Source organism: Elgaria multicarinata, chromosome 3, assembly GCF_023053635.1.
Source record: "Elgaria multicarinata webbii isolate HBS135686 ecotype San Diego chromosome 3, rElgMul1.1.pri, whole genome shotgun sequence".
NCBI classification, from domain to species: domain Eukaryota; kingdom Metazoa; phylum Chordata; class Lepidosauria; order Squamata; family Anguidae; genus Elgaria; species Elgaria multicarinata.
The window spans coordinates 155919992-155936086 of record NC_086173.1 but is presented as its reverse complement, the minus strand read 5'-3'; the positions used below and the strand labels follow the sequence as shown (position 1 = coordinate 155936086).

At 45.8% G+C, this 16095-nt stretch overlaps 1 protein-coding gene and 4 non-coding genes across 5 annotated transcripts in view; 4 read left to right on the top strand and 1 right to left on the bottom strand.

Annotated features, from left to right (window-relative positions):
- LOC134396195 (zinc finger protein 883-like) overlaps positions 1-16095 on the bottom strand; it is a 162393-nt gene that overhangs the window by 19067 nt on the left and 127231 nt on the right. The gene's annotated exons all lie outside the window — the stretch shown is intronic.
- On the top strand, positions 9874-9955 carry TRNAS-AGA (transfer RNA serine (anticodon AGA)). Its single transcript has one exon. It is a non-coding gene; the product is annotated as a tRNA-Ser (tRNA).
- On the top strand, positions 10451-10522 carry TRNAG-UCC (transfer RNA glycine (anticodon UCC)). The gene has a single exon. It is a non-coding gene; the product is annotated as a tRNA-Gly (tRNA).
- On the top strand, positions 14324-14405 carry TRNAS-AGA (transfer RNA serine (anticodon AGA)). The gene has a single exon. It is a non-coding gene; the product is annotated as a tRNA-Ser (tRNA).
- On the top strand, positions 14967-15038 carry TRNAG-UCC (transfer RNA glycine (anticodon UCC)). The gene has a single exon. It is a non-coding gene; the product is annotated as a tRNA-Gly (tRNA).

Here is a 16095-nt window from a genome sequence, read left to right as displayed (position 1 = left end):
TCATCCGGCATGAGGGGACGCACACTGGAGAGAAACCGTATGAGTGCTCGGTGTGCGGCAAAGGCTTCAGTCAAAAAGGGTCCCTCATTAAACACGAGGGGGTTCATACAGGAAAGAATCCGTACGAATGCCTAGACTGTGGGAAAAGCTTCAGCCGGAGACAGTCCCTGATTAGACACGAGAGCACCCACACGGGAGAGAAACCGTACGAATGCTCAGTGTGCAGCAAAGGTTTCAGCACTGGCGCTCACTTGACAATACACGAAAGGGTACACACGGGAGAGAAGCCGTACAAGTGCTCTGAGTGTGGGAAAAGCTTCTGTCGCAAACCTTCCCTCATCACACACCAGAGAACTCACACGGGAGAGAAGTTACATGACTGTTCAGCGTAAGGCATAAAACATGTGGCCCCATGATGTTTTTGGACTTCAGCTCTCATAATCCTGCACCAAGTTGGCTAGGGCTGATGGAACTTGCAATCCAAAACATCTGGAGGGCCACCCATTCCCCACCACTGGTGTAGAGGTTGGGAGAACCTTCAGTTGAAAACCGGACCTTATGGAACATAAAAGTATATCTGCATAAATAAATGTGTATAAATTAATAAGAGATGATGTTGTCACTGTAGTTTCTGTAACCATCAGAAACCCCATATTTTTGTTACTCTCTAATTTTCTATTCAGCCTTTGGGGCGTAGTCCCCATAATGTGGTTAACAAACTGGAAGTTTAAAACAATGAGAGAGCAATCCTATGGAGAGTGTCCCAGGGACTGTAGAATGGCTCATAAAGCCCTTCCAAGTTCAGAGACAGCACTCTGACCATTGAAGGGGGAGTCGGAGATCTGAACCCAGACCCTTTCCCTTCACAGCCAGTGTGGAGAGGACTGCTCCAGTTGCTTCTCTGATAGGGCGACCATATGAAAAGGAGGACAGGGCTCCTGTATCTTTAACAGTTGCATAGAAAAGGGAATTTCAGCAGGTGTCATTTGTATATATGGGGAACCTGGTGAAATTCCCTCTTCATCACAACAGTTAAAGCTGCAGGAGCCCTGCCCTCTTGTATCTGGTCACTCTAGCTATACTCCTGCAGCCTGAACTGCTGTGATGAAGAGGGAATTTCATGCTTACAAATGACACCGGCTGAATTTCCCTTTTCAATACAACTGTTAAAGATACAAGAGCCCTGTTCTCCTTTTCATAGGGTCACCCTAGGAGAGGGGGTGTTCTAGTTTGCTTCAGCATGACAGGGCATAGGAAACACAGACGCCTCCAAGTTTAGGGGCTTCTCACCAGCAAGGGCACAATTGATAGGATTGTCCCCTAAATGGAATTTGGCCCTCAGGCTGAGAAAGGTTGGACAGCCCTGCTCTATTTTGACAACCTGCACCCTGAGCAGTGCACAAAGCCCAAACGCAGTTCTCCGCGTATCTGTCCAGTTGAACCTGGGATTTTGTGTAGGTTAAGCAACTTTTGCTACTGTCAGGGCTAGCCCAAGACATTTTGCTGCCTGAGGCAAAGGACAAGATGGCGCCCTCTCCCATTCCATGTACAAAAGCTGACTGGTTTGGCAGATGAATCTGCCTGCCATGCTAATGACGGGACAGCTTTCTCCACTGAACTTGAAGACAGCAGGCTGGCGTAGGGGGTGCAGACTAGGCTATAACAGGGCACATCGCTTTCTCCTTGAACACCTGGCTACTGTCTCACAGCACCTGTTGCCTGAGGTAACTGCCACACCCTGCCCAATGGCCAGGCCAGCCCTGACTACTGTACTATGGTCCTCTCCATGACTGACGAACGGGTGGGAGAGAAACCATTTATTTTATTTTTTATTTATTTATTGAATTTATATCCCACCTTTTTTCCTCCAAGGAAACCAAGGCGGCGTGCATAATCCTCCTCCTCTGATCCATTTTATCCTCACAACAACCCTGTGAGGTAGGTTGGGCTGAGAGTCTGTGACTGGCCCAAAGTCACCTAGTGTCACCTAGATTTATTTGTATCCCGCCTTTTGCCCAATGCTGGGCCTCAAGGCAGCCTTACAAAGTTTAAAATATACATGGGGGTGGGGGGAAGGAGGGAAACAAAACCATAAACAATTAAAAAATACACAACAAAATTATAAGACATTAACATAGATGGAGGACCAGATTATTCTCCAAAGGCCTGCTTGAACAAAAAAGTTTTAGCCTGCTTCCGCAAGCCCATCAAGGAGGGAGCCAGCCTAGCTTCCCCGGGAAGAGAGTTCCAGAGCACCGGAGCAGCCACCGAGAAGGCCCCCTCCCATGTTCCCACCAAGCGTGCCTGTGAAGAAGGTGGGACTGAAAGAAGGGCCTCTCCAGAAGATCTCAAAGCACGGGCAGGCTCATAAGGGAGAATACGTTCTTTCAAATAACCTGGACCCGAACCATATAGGGCTTTATAGGTCATAACCAGCACTTTGAATTGTGCCCGGAAACAGACTGGAAGCCAGTGGAGCTGTTTTAACAGGGGAGTTGTCTGCTCCCTGTAACCAGCCCCAGTCAACAATCTGGCTGCAGCTCTTTGAACCAGCTGGAGTTTCCGAACACTCTTCAAAGGCAGCCCCACATAGAGCGCGTTACAGTAATCCAATCGGGATGTAACTAAGGCGTGTGTCACCGTGGCCAGGTCCAACATCTCTAGGAACGGGCGCAGCTGGCGCACTAGCTTTAACTGTGTAATAAATAAATAAATAATCAGTATTTATTTATTTATTCATTACCCGCCTCTCGTTTTGGATCGAGGCGGGGAACAACATTAAATACAAAAATACTATAAAATACAGTAAAATACAAAAAACTGATTAAAAACATATAAAAACTAATACATTATTAAAATAACAGCCAGGCATATTAAAATTCGACTGGGTAGGCCTGCCGGAAGAGATCAGTCTTTAATAATAATATATATGGACAAGGCCCTTGTTTGAAACCCTGCAGAGTGGACCACCCAGTTGGTTTAGATTAGTTTGTGCAGAATTTGTGGCTTTCCAGATGTTTTGACCTACAACTGTCATCTACACATGCCATTATAACCAATGCTGATGGGTGTGTGTGTGTGTGATTTGGGATGACCTGAAAGTTACTTCGGGGGTGATGAAGAGGTATACAACAGCTCCATGTTGAATAAGGTCCTCAGAACCAGCAACCAACTGGCGTTTTTTGCAGAGTAGCAAATGGCACTTCCATCCCAAAGTCAGGCTGCCCAAAGCTTGCCAAGATATTTTGGCACCTGAGGAAGAAAATCCCACAAGTGCCCCCTTCCTTCTCCCTGGCAGTAAAAGTCCTACAATAATCAATTACATAACTATTTGCTGCCCATTAATGACACCATAAATCACAGGCCTGAAGTGGCCACTTCACCACCACCAGTTTATTGAATTGCTGCTTTTCCAAACTGTGCTCAAAGCAGCTCACAAAAACAGCAGCTCTCAAATGTATACATATGGGAATGTCATAAATATAGCACAGTATAATATTTAATACTAGGCTTATAATACAATAGTATACTATTTAAATAGGGTGACCATATGAAAAGGAGGACAGGGCTCCTGTACCTTTAACACTTGCATAGAAAAGGGAATTTCAGCAGCTGAAATTCCCTTTTCTATGCAAGTGTTAAAGGTTCAGGAGCCCTGTCCTTTTCATATGGTCACCCTAATTTAAAGCTAATATATTTACGATTTGGTCTCACTTTGCTTAATTTTTAGGCCACTGGCACTATTTATGAAAGTGTGTTTTAGGAGTTCAGCCAGCATTCCCCAACCTAGTGGCCTCCAGATGTGTTAGACTACAACTCCCAGCATGCCCCAACCTGGTGCCTTCTCAATGTGTTGGACTACAACCCCATTCTCCCCACCCAGCTCAGCCTTGCTGGGAAAGATCTCTGCCTGAGACAAAGCGGCCTTTCCCCCCAACCTGGGCTAGGCTGACCATATGAAAAGGAGGACAGGGCTCCTGTATCTTTAACAGTTGCATAGAAAAGGGAATTTGAGCAGGGGTCATTTGTATATATGGAGAACCTGGTGAAATTCCCTCTTCATCACAATAGTGTTTGCAGTGATTGCAGTGTTAAATAACTAAAGCTTAGATAGCTTTCTTTTCCCCCCTAGACCTTTACATATTACTTAGGGTTTTTTAAAAAAAAAATCCTAAAAAAACCCCAAACATTTTGTGGATTCAGAATATGGCAAAGGAAAATTCTGAGAGTGCCTTGGACTGCAAGAAGATCAAACTAGTCCATACTCCAGGAAATAAAGCCAGACTGCTCACTTGAGGGAATGGTGTTAAAGGCAAAACTGAAGGACTTTGGCCACATAATGAGAAGACAGGATACCCTGGAGAAGAGGCTGATGCTAGGGAAAGCGGAAGGCAAAAGGAAGAGGAGCCGACCAAGGGCAAGATGGATGGATGGTATTCTGGAGGTGACAGGCTTGACCTTGGGGGAGCTAGGGGTGGCGACAGCCGACAGAAAGCTCTGGCGTGGGCTGGTCCATGAAGTCACGAAGAGTCGGAAGCGACTCAACGAATAAACAACAACTACATGTACATAGTAAAAGAATAAAACAGCAACACCCTGCCACATAGGCTTATATTCTAATAAAATCATAATAAAACAATAAGAGAGGGAAGAGAATGCACCAAATAGGCACAAGGGACAATAAAACTAAAAAGCTGTAGGAAAAAGAACAGTTTTCAATTGGGCTTTAAAAACAGTAATTGAACTTGTGGTCCGCAAATGCTCTGGAAGAGAATTCCAGGCATAAGGGGCAGTGAGAGAAAATGGACAAAGCCAAGCAAGAGAAATAGAGACCCTTGGGCGGGTAAGAAACATGGCATTTGATGAGCGAAGAGCACAAGTAGGACAATGGTGAGACATGAGAAAAGAAAGTTAAGAAGGAGCTAGACTGTGACAAGCTTTGAAAGTCAACAAGAGAAGCTTATATTGGATTCTGAGGTGAATTGGAAGCCAATGAAGGGATTTCAGAAGTGGAGCAACATGATCAGTGTTGAGCCAAGAAGATGATCTTCGCAACAGAGTGGTGAATAGGAACTGATGAGAGAAGTCAGAAGAAGGTTGCAATAGTCCAGCTGAGAAAGCCAGATCTTTTTGGATTTGACCGAATTCTGCGGGGTGCATGACTTGCTTTGCATTTGCCAGCCGATCTGCGGGCTTTTCCCTGAACTCTGGGGACTTTTTTGCACATTTCCCCCCCCCCCCCCGGCGGGTCCTGCAATTATCCGAATCTGTGCAAAACTGGGCCTAATTTGTGCAGATTGCTCAGAATTTTGCACAAAATCCCTGGGGAAAATGCACGAGCTGGCCTGACTCACTGCAGATAAGTAGGAACTGGAAGGTAGTCCCGGGAACAGAACCTAGGAAAATGCATCAAACGGCACTCCTTAAGCAGATTTCTCCGACATCCCTACATCCAGCCCAGTATCCTGCTTCCCACAGTGGACAGTCCAGATAAACCTCTGCAACCTCATAAGGAGGGCATGAAGGCAAGAGCCCTCCTCTGTGGTTCATGTTCCCAGCTCAGCATCTGGACACAGGCTCCATTTAGCGGTCATGATTAATAACCACAGCAGTGGTAGAGCACCTATTTTGCATGCCAAAGGTCCCAGGACCCATCCAGGTATTGCCAGGTCTGACTGGGAAGGTCCCTGCCCGCCCCATCCCACTTACATCCCCAGAGACCTGCTGCCAACCAGTGTAGAAAGTAGTGTGGCTTTCCCCAGCCTAGTGCCCTCCAGATGTTTTGGACTTCAACTCCCACCAGCCCCAGCTAGCATGGACAATGGTCAGGTATGCTGGAAGCTGTCATTCAAGTTGGGGACATCTCAGTGGCTCTAATGTCAGTGGGGCTGTGAATCTGCTTTCAGCCAGAGTACTAAAGGAGCTATTCAAGGTGCTGAATCCTAGCCTTAAAAAAATAAAACCCTGAGTTCAGCACCTTGGATAGTTCCTTTAGCACTTTGGCTGAAATCCAGAGCGGATGCATAGCTCCACTGACATCAGAGCCACCAGCTTCCACTGGGAAGCCTACAATACTGAATTAGATGGATCCAGTGGTTTGACTATGTTAGGGTGACCCTATGGAAAGAAGGACAGGGCTCCTGTATCTTTAACAGTTGCATAGAAACTGGAATTTCCACAGGTGTCATTTGTATGCAGGCAGCACCTGGTGAAATTCAGATGACCAGATACAAAAGAGGGCAGGGCTCCTGCAGCTTTAACTGTTGTGAAGAAGAGGGAATTTCAGCAGGTGCTGCATGCATAACAATGACACTTGCAGAAATCCCCTTTTCTATGCAACTGTTAAAGATACAGGAGCCCTGTCCTCCTTTCCATAGGGTTATCCTAGACTATGTATAAAGCAGCTACCCACAGATGTACCACTCCGCTTGGCAGGTTTACTTCTTTCTCCCTCCTTGCAATCACACCTTTCCTCTCCAAAGCAGCCCTTGCATTGCACCCCATGGGAGGGGGGGAGGGAGGAGGAAAACGATCCACTGCGAAATCCAAATCCTCCCCACAAACGGGGCAATGTCTTGCTCTACCTTTTTTCCTCTCTCTATAGTGCCTGGCCGGGTTTCCTCCTCGGCCTCTCTAGGCATACAAACACTCCGTGTTTTAACCCTTTGGCTGCCTCTCCCCCTTGCAACGCCTTCTCCCCGGTGGGGTGTTTGCAAATTAAGCAAACCTGAGCAGCAGGCAAAAGCAGGTTATTTCTGGGCTCTGCAAAGTTGTAAGGCTGCAACCCAATGTGTGCTTACTTCAGAGTAGGCCCGACAGAAGTCAGTGGAACTTGCTTCTGAGTAAATAGGCACGACTGAAAGAACTGGGCATGTTTAGCCTGGAGAAGAGAAGATTGAGGGGAGGCATGAGAGCACTCTTCAAATACTTGAAAGGTTGTCACACAGAGGAGGGCCAGGATCTCTTCTTGATCCTCCCAGAGTGCAGGACACGGAATAACGGGCTCAAGTTAAAGGAAGCCAGATTCCGGCTGGACATCAGGAAAAACTTCCTGACTGTTAGAGCAGTACGACAATGGAACCATTGACTTAGGGAGGTCGTGGGCTCTCCCACACTAGAGGCATTCAAGAGGCAGCTGGACAAGCATCTGTCAGGGATGCTTTAGGGTGGATTCCTGCATTGAGCAGGGGGTTGGACTCCATGGCCTTGTAGGCCCCTTCCAACTCTGCTATTCTATGATTCTATGAGAATGCTTTCCAGGCGAAAAGTCCCAGGAACAATGCCCTGCCCTGTCCCGTCCCCAGCATCTCCAGGTAAGTCTGGGAAGGACCATTGTCTGATACGTGGGAGAACAGCTACCTCTCAGTTTAGAACAAGTGTTGGACTACAATTCCCATAGGCCCCAGCCGACATGGGACTTGTAGTCCATACGATCATAAGAAGTGCCCTGCTGGATCAGACCAAGGGTCCATCTAGTCCAGCACTCTGTTCACACAGTGGCCAAACAGCTGTTGACCAGGGACCCACAAGCAGGACACGGATGCAGCAGCAACCCTCCCACCCATGTTCCCCATCAACTGGTGCACACAGGCTTATTGCCTCTGTTACTGGAGGTAGCACATAGCCATCAGGGCTTGTAGCCATGATAGCCCTCTATCTTGCCTTGCTTTCCCCGCCTTTTTTCCAAGCTAAATAATCCCAGCTGTTGTAAACTTTCTTCATAGAGGAGTCGCTCCAGCCCCTTGATCATTTTAGTTGCCCTTTTCCCAAAACGTCTGGAGGGCTCTGGGTTGCCTACCCCTGGTGTAGACTATACTCAGCTGGATGGACCAAGAATCTGACTGGGTATAAGGCATGCCGGCCCTACTGTTAGGCAGAGTGAGGCAGTTCTTTTATTCCATCCATCTTTGCAACTTTACGGTCAGGGTTCATTCAAAGTTCATTCAGATGTGTTCAGTTATTATGCAGTAGTTGTGGCTGAGTGGTTAAAGCTACTGTTACTACTGTTAAAGCTACTGTTACTTTCTACTGTTAGTTTTTCCCTACCCAGTGCCTGCTTACCCTACCCTGTACCTGTTTGCATTCTCTTCCCCTCCTTATTGTTTTACTATGATTTTATTAGATTGTAAGCCTATGCGGCAGGGTCTTGCTATTTACTGTTTTACTCTGTACAGCACCATGTACATTGATGGTGCTATATAAATAAATAATAATAATAATAATAATAATAATAATAATAATAATAAAGCAATGGACTAAAAATCCATTGGGGTCTCCCTGCGCAGGTTCGAATCCTGCCGACTGCAGTTGAAGTGTATTTAGCAATTATTAATGATAACGAAGCTGATGGCAATCTACACTCACTGCTTTTGCAAAACAGCCTTCTGATAAACCATTTCCGTCCCTCCCAGGATGCAAGGTCATCTCAACCCTCCATCCCTCATCATCACCTCTCAGCTTCACCAGTTTGCTTTCTGTAGGGTGACCATATGAAAAGGAGGACAGGGCTCCTGTATCTTTAACAATTGGCAGTCGGGCCTTCAGAGGGAGAGTGTTCCACAGCCAGGATGCCACAACAGAGAAAGCCCTCTCCCATATCCCACCGTAGCGTATATATCTCATGTTGGTGGGGCACAGAGAAGGGCTCCTCTGACAGATCTCAGGTCTCTGGCAGGCAGATATAGGGAGAGGCGCTCCCTCAAGTATCAAGGTCCCAAGATGTTTAGGGCTTTAAACATCATTACCAAAACCTTGAATTCCGACCGGAAACGTATTGGCAGCCAGTGTAATTCCCTTAAGACCGGTGTTATATGGTCTCTATGAGATGTTCCAGTCAACAATCTAGTTACTCATGGTTCAGTCTTACCAGTTTGCCTTCTATGAATTAACAACTTATTATTATCTTATCATTTCATCAAGGGACCCACTTTGCAACTGGATGTGCCGCCACGCCACTCATTTTACAACTGGCCATGTTTCCATTTTGTGGTGGTGCCCATGATACTTTCTCAAAATCACACATATTGCCCATGGCCACCAAAAGGTCCCCCAACCTTCTGGGGGCCATGGAAAAGATTTTTGTTTTAGAAACTTATAATAATAATAATAATTTATTTATTTCTTACCCGCCTCTCCGCTTGGATCGAGGCGGGGAACAACAGTGAATATAAAACACATTAAAAACTGATTAAAGCACAAACAAACATGAGGACTTATGTGTGAGAGACAATATTTAGTTTTAATGGGAACAAAATATGGAAATGACGCTACTTTTTGTAAGACTTTTTGATTTCAGTTATTTGCACCATCCTGTGGCTGTGTATAAGTTGGTGAGGGCGTGCAGCTGTTAACCTGACGTCTTTCCCAGCTGTCCTGAGAGCCGTTTTCTTAACAAAATTATTAAACAAGTGGTGAAATCAAAAGAAAATTTACAGTATTTCACTGTACATGATATTTATTTATTTAGAATATTTATATCCCGCTCCCCATTGAAAAATTTCAGAGCGGTGTACAAGGTAAAATCAAAATAAAAACAGAATAAAAACAGTTAAAACAAAATTTAAAAGAAGCAATAACGGTAATCCAAGGCTGCATGTTAAAGAAAGGCTTCTTGGAATAAAGATATCATGATATTAATCATGATATTAACCAAATGAGGCATTTAGGGTTTTTTAAAGGGGGGAAAAACCAGGCCTCTTTCTGAATTCTGTATGTATGTGTAAGTCAAGGTGAAGATGGGTTTAAATCTGATGAAGTATCACAAAATATTCAAAATTGGCCACCCACCCACTCACCCACCCACCCACACACAGCAAATACAGCATAGGTAGCATCATTTTTTAAAAAAAAGTTTACAACATTCTCTATCATGCAGTAGTTGTGGCCGAGTGGTTAAGGCGATGGACTAGAAATCCATTGGGGTCTCCCCGCGCAGGTTCGAATCCTGCCGACTACGAGTAAAACAATTATATTTTAACCCACCCACCCCATACCATTGCTTCTTCACGTCATGAATTTGCTCAGAAAAATAGCTCCATCCCCCCCTTTTTAAGCCTGCTGTTCAAAGCTCTGGCTTTTTAAAATTGTTGTTATAATCATTATTCACAAACTTCTCACGGCTTCACTCCTCCCTATAATTGGTGCAACACTAACGCTCTTGAACATCAAGTTTAACCAGAGCATTGTGCATTCCAAGGAGATTAGTTCTTGCTATCAATTGATTTGCTTCAGGGTACGTTCATTAATTATAGAGATGACTACTCTCTATGTGAGAAATTAAACATAAATACCTACAGAGAGGGTAACGCACCTGTAATGCTTAAAGGTCTAGACTCCAGAAAGAACAGCGCCATCTAATGCATGAGTTGCATTCTGCCATTCCCACTTCTTTTGTCATAAGGGCTGAATTGGGTGCTGTGTAAGGATGCTTCTCCAGAGGTGTGCCATGGAAGCGTTGGTGGTATAGTGGTTAGCATAGCTGCCTTCCAAGCAGTTGACCCGGGTTCGATTCCCGGCCAACGCAAGTGTTCCCCCTTTTTTTAAAAAAGCAACAACGCAGGCTACACAGAGCTCTTCTGCATCTTTCTTTGTAAAAATGACAAGAGACGACATTTTTCCACCAGGAAGGAACACAAAAGATGTGAAGCTGTGATGTCCTGGGAAAAGGGCGTTGTGTGCTCTAAATCAGGGCTGGGAGAAAGTTGATCTCCAGATGTTTTGGACTTCAACTCCCAGCATTCTGAACGTTGGGCAGGCTGTCGGGGACTTCTGGGAGTTGAAGTCCCAACCTCTGAAGATCTGCCTTTTGCCCATCCCTTCACTAAATTCTCCAGCTGGTACAGTTCCCAGGAGGGAAGCTTAAAAAGGTCAGCAATGCATTACATTAGTAATTTCGTTCCCCTTTCTTTAGCTGTGAATAATTTAGCCATCAAGTTGTAAGCCGCAACAGGATCAACTTTATTACTGGGGAGTGCAGGGGTGGGGTGGGGTCTCAAATCTCATTAATAGAAGTATAGGCTGCATTAATAGATAGCTTCCAAATCGTGTGAGGTACTGATTCCCCTCTATTCAGCCCTGGTTAGGCCTCTTCTTCAGTATTACGTCCAGTTCTGGACTCCACACTTCAAGAAGGATGCAGACAAGCTGGAGCGTGTTCAGAGGAGGGCAACCAGGATGATCAGGGGTCTGGAAACAAAGCCCTATGAAGAGAGACTGAAAGAACTGGGCATGTTTAGCCTGGAGAAGAGAAGATTGAGGGGAGATATGATCGCACTCTTCAAATACTTGAAAGGTTGTCCCACGGAGGAGAGCCAGGATCTTTTCTCGATCATGCCACAGTGCAGGACATGGAATAACGGGCTCAAGTGACAGGAAGTCAGATTCTGGCTGGATATCAGGAAAAACTTCCTGACTGTTAGAGCAGTACGACAATGACACCAATGACTTACTGACGTCGTGGGCTCTCCCACACTAGAGGCCTTCAGGAGGCAGCTGGAGAGCCATCTGTCAGGGATGCTTTAGGGTGGATTCCTGCATTGAGCAGGGGGTTGGACTCATAGAATCATAGAATAGCAGAGTTGGAAGGGGTCTACAAGGCCATCGAGTCCAACCCCCTGCTCAATGCAGGAATCCACCCTCGATGGCCTTATAGGCCCTGTCCAACTCTACTGTTCTGTGATTCTATGAAAACCTTAAGTATCAGTCAGCATTGCTGCAGGCTGAAGGACAATATGTGAATATCCATCATAACTAAGGCTTTTAAAATGATAGAGATTCTACAGTTGCCTGCGGTCTCCTTCTCTCTCCGGAAGCACAAGTCCAAGGGTTGCGTGCAAAGTGAGCTGCATTTTCCATCTATCGGTGCCTTTTCGGATACCCCACACTTCAATTCTCTCCTTGTTAGTATAGTGGTGAGTATCTCTACCTGTCGTGTGGGAGACTGGGGCTGAACGGGGAGGTGTGTGTGTTTTTGACAACATAGCTCCAGTGAAGAAGCTGAATCTTGCTCACAGCACAATCCTGTCCATTTCAATTCAGAAGTGAACCCCATTGGTAGGCTGGCCATATGAAAAGGAGGACAGGGCTCCTGTATCTTTAACAGTTGTATTGAAAAGGGAATTTCAGCAGGTGTCCTTTGTAGGCCTGCAGCACCTGGTGAAATGCCCTCTTCATCACAACAGTTAAACATCACAACAATATAGCAAGAGTGACCAGATACAAAAAAGGGCAGGACTCCTGCAGCTTTAACTGTTGTGATGAAGAGGGAATTTCACCAGGTGCTGCATGCATAACAATGAGACCTGCTGAAATTCCTGTTTCAAAACAACTGTTAAAGATACAGAAGCCCTGTCCTCTTTTCCATATGGTCAGTATATCATTGAGCTCAATGGGGCTTGCTCTCTAGTCCATGCGTACAGCAGTGGCAGGCGAGTTTTGTTGTTGTTGTCAGGAGCCACATATCAGTGGTTGGCAATGCCAGAACCCAAAGAGGGCCAGTGATCCCTTTTCTCTTTCTGCCACCACGATCTTTCATGGCTACTGAACGTTCCACTGAATTCACTGGGGCTAACTCTGCCAGGTCAGCAAGTATAGGCCTGAAGCCTTGAGAACCAAGCAACAGTTGACCCAGCATACCCCTTCCTGCATTACACCATGCTGGCTCACTTTCTCATCCTTCATAAAGAGCGTCATCAGACGGGGGGACATCGCGTTTCCTTACCGTCGCTTTCCTCCCTGCTTCTGTCCCACGATACTTCCTCTTTTTTCATACAGGGGAAGAAAGAGGAAGTGAATAATGATCACGTGGCCCATTCAGGGGCCGTTTTTATCGCGGCACTTTTCCTGCACACAGCAGGAAATGGCAGCACATTCCATTTCAAAAAAATAAATAAATTGAATTTAAAGGGGTCTATTTTGTGACGGAAAGAAATCAAGAATGAGCGGGAGGCGCATGGGGGGGCAGACGGCTTCGTCAAAAGGACCCGCAAACATCCGTGAGTGGGGAGTAACAAGAGTGCAATAAAACGCTCGTCTGGTGATGCTCGAAGTCCCATGTTGTGTCCAACAAAATCCACCAACAGGACTGTTCCCTGGGGTATAAGAGGATTTGGTTTGGTCTCCACCAGGATTCAGATGGACACCAACAACCACCTCAGGTAAAGAGCTTTGGTTGATTATTATTATTATTATTATTATTATTATTATTATTATTATTATTATTATATTTATTTATTTGTATCCCGCCTTTTGCCCAATGCTGGGCCTCAAGGCGGCCTTACAAAGTTTAAAACATACATGGGGGGGGGGAGAAACAAAACCATAAATTTTTAAAATACACAACAAAATTATAAGGCATTAACATAGATGGAGGGCCCGGTTATTCTCCAAAGGCCTGCTGGAACAAAAAAGTTTTAGCCTGCTTCCGAAAGCCCATCAAGGAGGGAGCCTGCCTAGCTTCCCCGGGAAGAGAGTTCCAGGAGCACCGGAGCAGCCACCAAGAAGGCCCTCTCCCATGTTCCCACCAAGCGCGCCTGTGAAGAAGGTGGGACTGAAAGAAGGGCTTCTCCAGAAGATCTCAAAGCACGGGCAGGCTCGTAAGGGAGAATACGGTCTTTCAGATAACCTGGACCCGAACCATATAGAGCTTATAGATTATCACACACGGAAGGTTCTGTAAATAACTAGTGTAAAGCCCATGCCGCCATGGGCGAGAGTAACGCTGCTCCTTTCCTGCGTTTGTCTCACCACAGAGAGACTCATGAATAATGCAAATATGGCTCATGCGTACTGATCTCCCCTCCAAAATTTGCATGAGGCCTGCCCCCTCCCTCTTGCACTCCGATTGGCTGCCTCCGTCCCCTTTCCCCTGCCTGGTGGCGGCAACAGCCTGAACGCACCACTCTGATTGGGCGAGCAGGTCCGTCCGTCCGTCCGTCCGTCATCCCACTAGCGGAACGGCTCCTCCGGCAGTTTGGCACAGGTAAAATTAATTGCCGTAGAAGCTGGAGCATGGAACTTTTTTGAACGGTCAAAATTTTCTGCACCTCTACACTGATCAAGCTCCAGTTGAAAACAAAAATGAGCAAAATCGGTCTGCTAGGTCTGGAGTAATAAGACTTACACTACTGTATTCCTACATAAGATGGTATAATCCCTATACGCTTCTGTGGGACTGTCTTTGAGATAGCCTTGGTAAAACAAGCCATGAAGGTGGGTTTAAACCTGATGGTTACAAAATTACCTCCCCCTCCACACACACTCTTGCATAACAAACATGGATAGCACCATAGTTTTTAAAAAAGTTTGCAACATTCTTTGTCATGCAGTAGTTGTGGCCGAGTGGTTAAGGCGATGGACTAGAAATCCATTGGGGTCTCCCCGCGCAGGTTCGAATCCTGCCGACTACGAGTAAAAAAATTACATTTTTTTTAAAAAAAATTATCCTCCCCCTCACATACCATTGATTCTTCATGTCATAAAAAGTATAACGCCCATACATTTGCTTAGAAAAATGGCTCTTTCTCCCCTTTTGAAGCCTCCTGTTCTAACCCGTGGCTTTTTAAAATGGTTGTTATAATCATTATTAAGAAACTTCTTAGTGCTTCACTCCTCCCTATAATTGGTGCAACGCTAAAGCTCTGGAACATCAAGTTTAACAAGAATATCTTGTTTAACCAAAGGGTTGTGCATTCCAAGGAGATTAGTGCTTGCTATCAATTGTGTTGCTTCAGGGGCTACATTCAATAATTATTCAGATGATTCCTTGGTATGTGAGAAATTAAATATAAATACCTGTGGAGAGAATAACTCAGCAGAGCTTAGCGCACCTGTAATGCTGAAAGGTCTAGACTCCAAAAAGAACAGCGCCATCTAATGCATGAGTTGCATTCTGCCATTCCCACTTCTTTCGTCATAAGGGCTGAATTGGGTGCTGTGTAAGGATGCTTCTCCAGAGGTGTGCCATCGAAGCGTTGGTGGTATAGTGGTTAGCATAGCTGCCTTCCAAGCAGTTGACCCGGGTTCGATTCCCGGCCAACGCAAGTGTTCTCTTTTTACCAAAAACATACCACGCGCCGTACCCAGCTCTTCTGCATCTTTCTTTGTAAAAATGACAAGAGACGACGTTTTTCCACCAGGAAGGAACACAAAAGTTGTGAAGCTGTGATGTCCTGGGAAAAGGGCGTCGTGTGCTCTGAAGCAGGGCTGGGAGAAAGTAGATCTCCAGATGTTTTGGACTTCAACTCCCAGCATTCCTGACCGTCGGCCAGGCTGTCAGGGACTTCTGGGAGTTGAAGTCCCAACCTCTGGAGATCTACCTTCTGCCCACCCCTTCACTAAATTCTCCAGCTGATACAGTTCCCAAGAGAGAAGCTTAAAAAGGCCAGAAATTTATTTCTACAAGTCTTGGTTAATACATGGTGCCTCTCTGCACCATGGTTAGCTCCACAGAGCAGGGGTGCAGGAGAAACTCGGCTCGAGGGCCGTATTCCTTTTCAGAGAAGCTCTCGGGGGGGGGGGGCGCATTCCAGTGGTGGGCGGAGCCAAAGGCAGGGGCAGAAACCCCAAACATACCAGGCTATTTTAGCTTAAAGTTCTTACTGCCAGCAATTAAGCCTTAAGAGAGGCATTGCAAGCTTTGAGAACGGGGAGAATACTGTACAAAAGCAATCAGTGGTCAGGAGAAAGGCCGTGGGGCCAGGGGAAAGGGGGCGTGGCCTTCTGCCCCCCCTCCCCCACTGAGACAGATTTGGTCCTGAGCCTGAAGTTCTGCAGGAATGGAAGAGAGGGGAATTAAAGGACTATGGAAAATACTGTAAACTATACAACACCCCTAGGGATAAACATCTAGCGAGATTTCTGGCTTCAATTACTCATTATACAGATCTGGATAAAATTGGCTACCTATTTACAAACACTGCGAAATCCACCTTGTTAAACCTGGCTTGCTTTGCAGTGAAAGCGGCAAAAATTAGGAAAGACTTAGTGTCCCCCTGATGATAACGAAGATTGCTGGTAAAAATCCCAGCACTGTATATGATGTTTTATATGTAAAAGTTCAATATTTGAAGCTTAATACAATGCTGTAATGTAATGTTT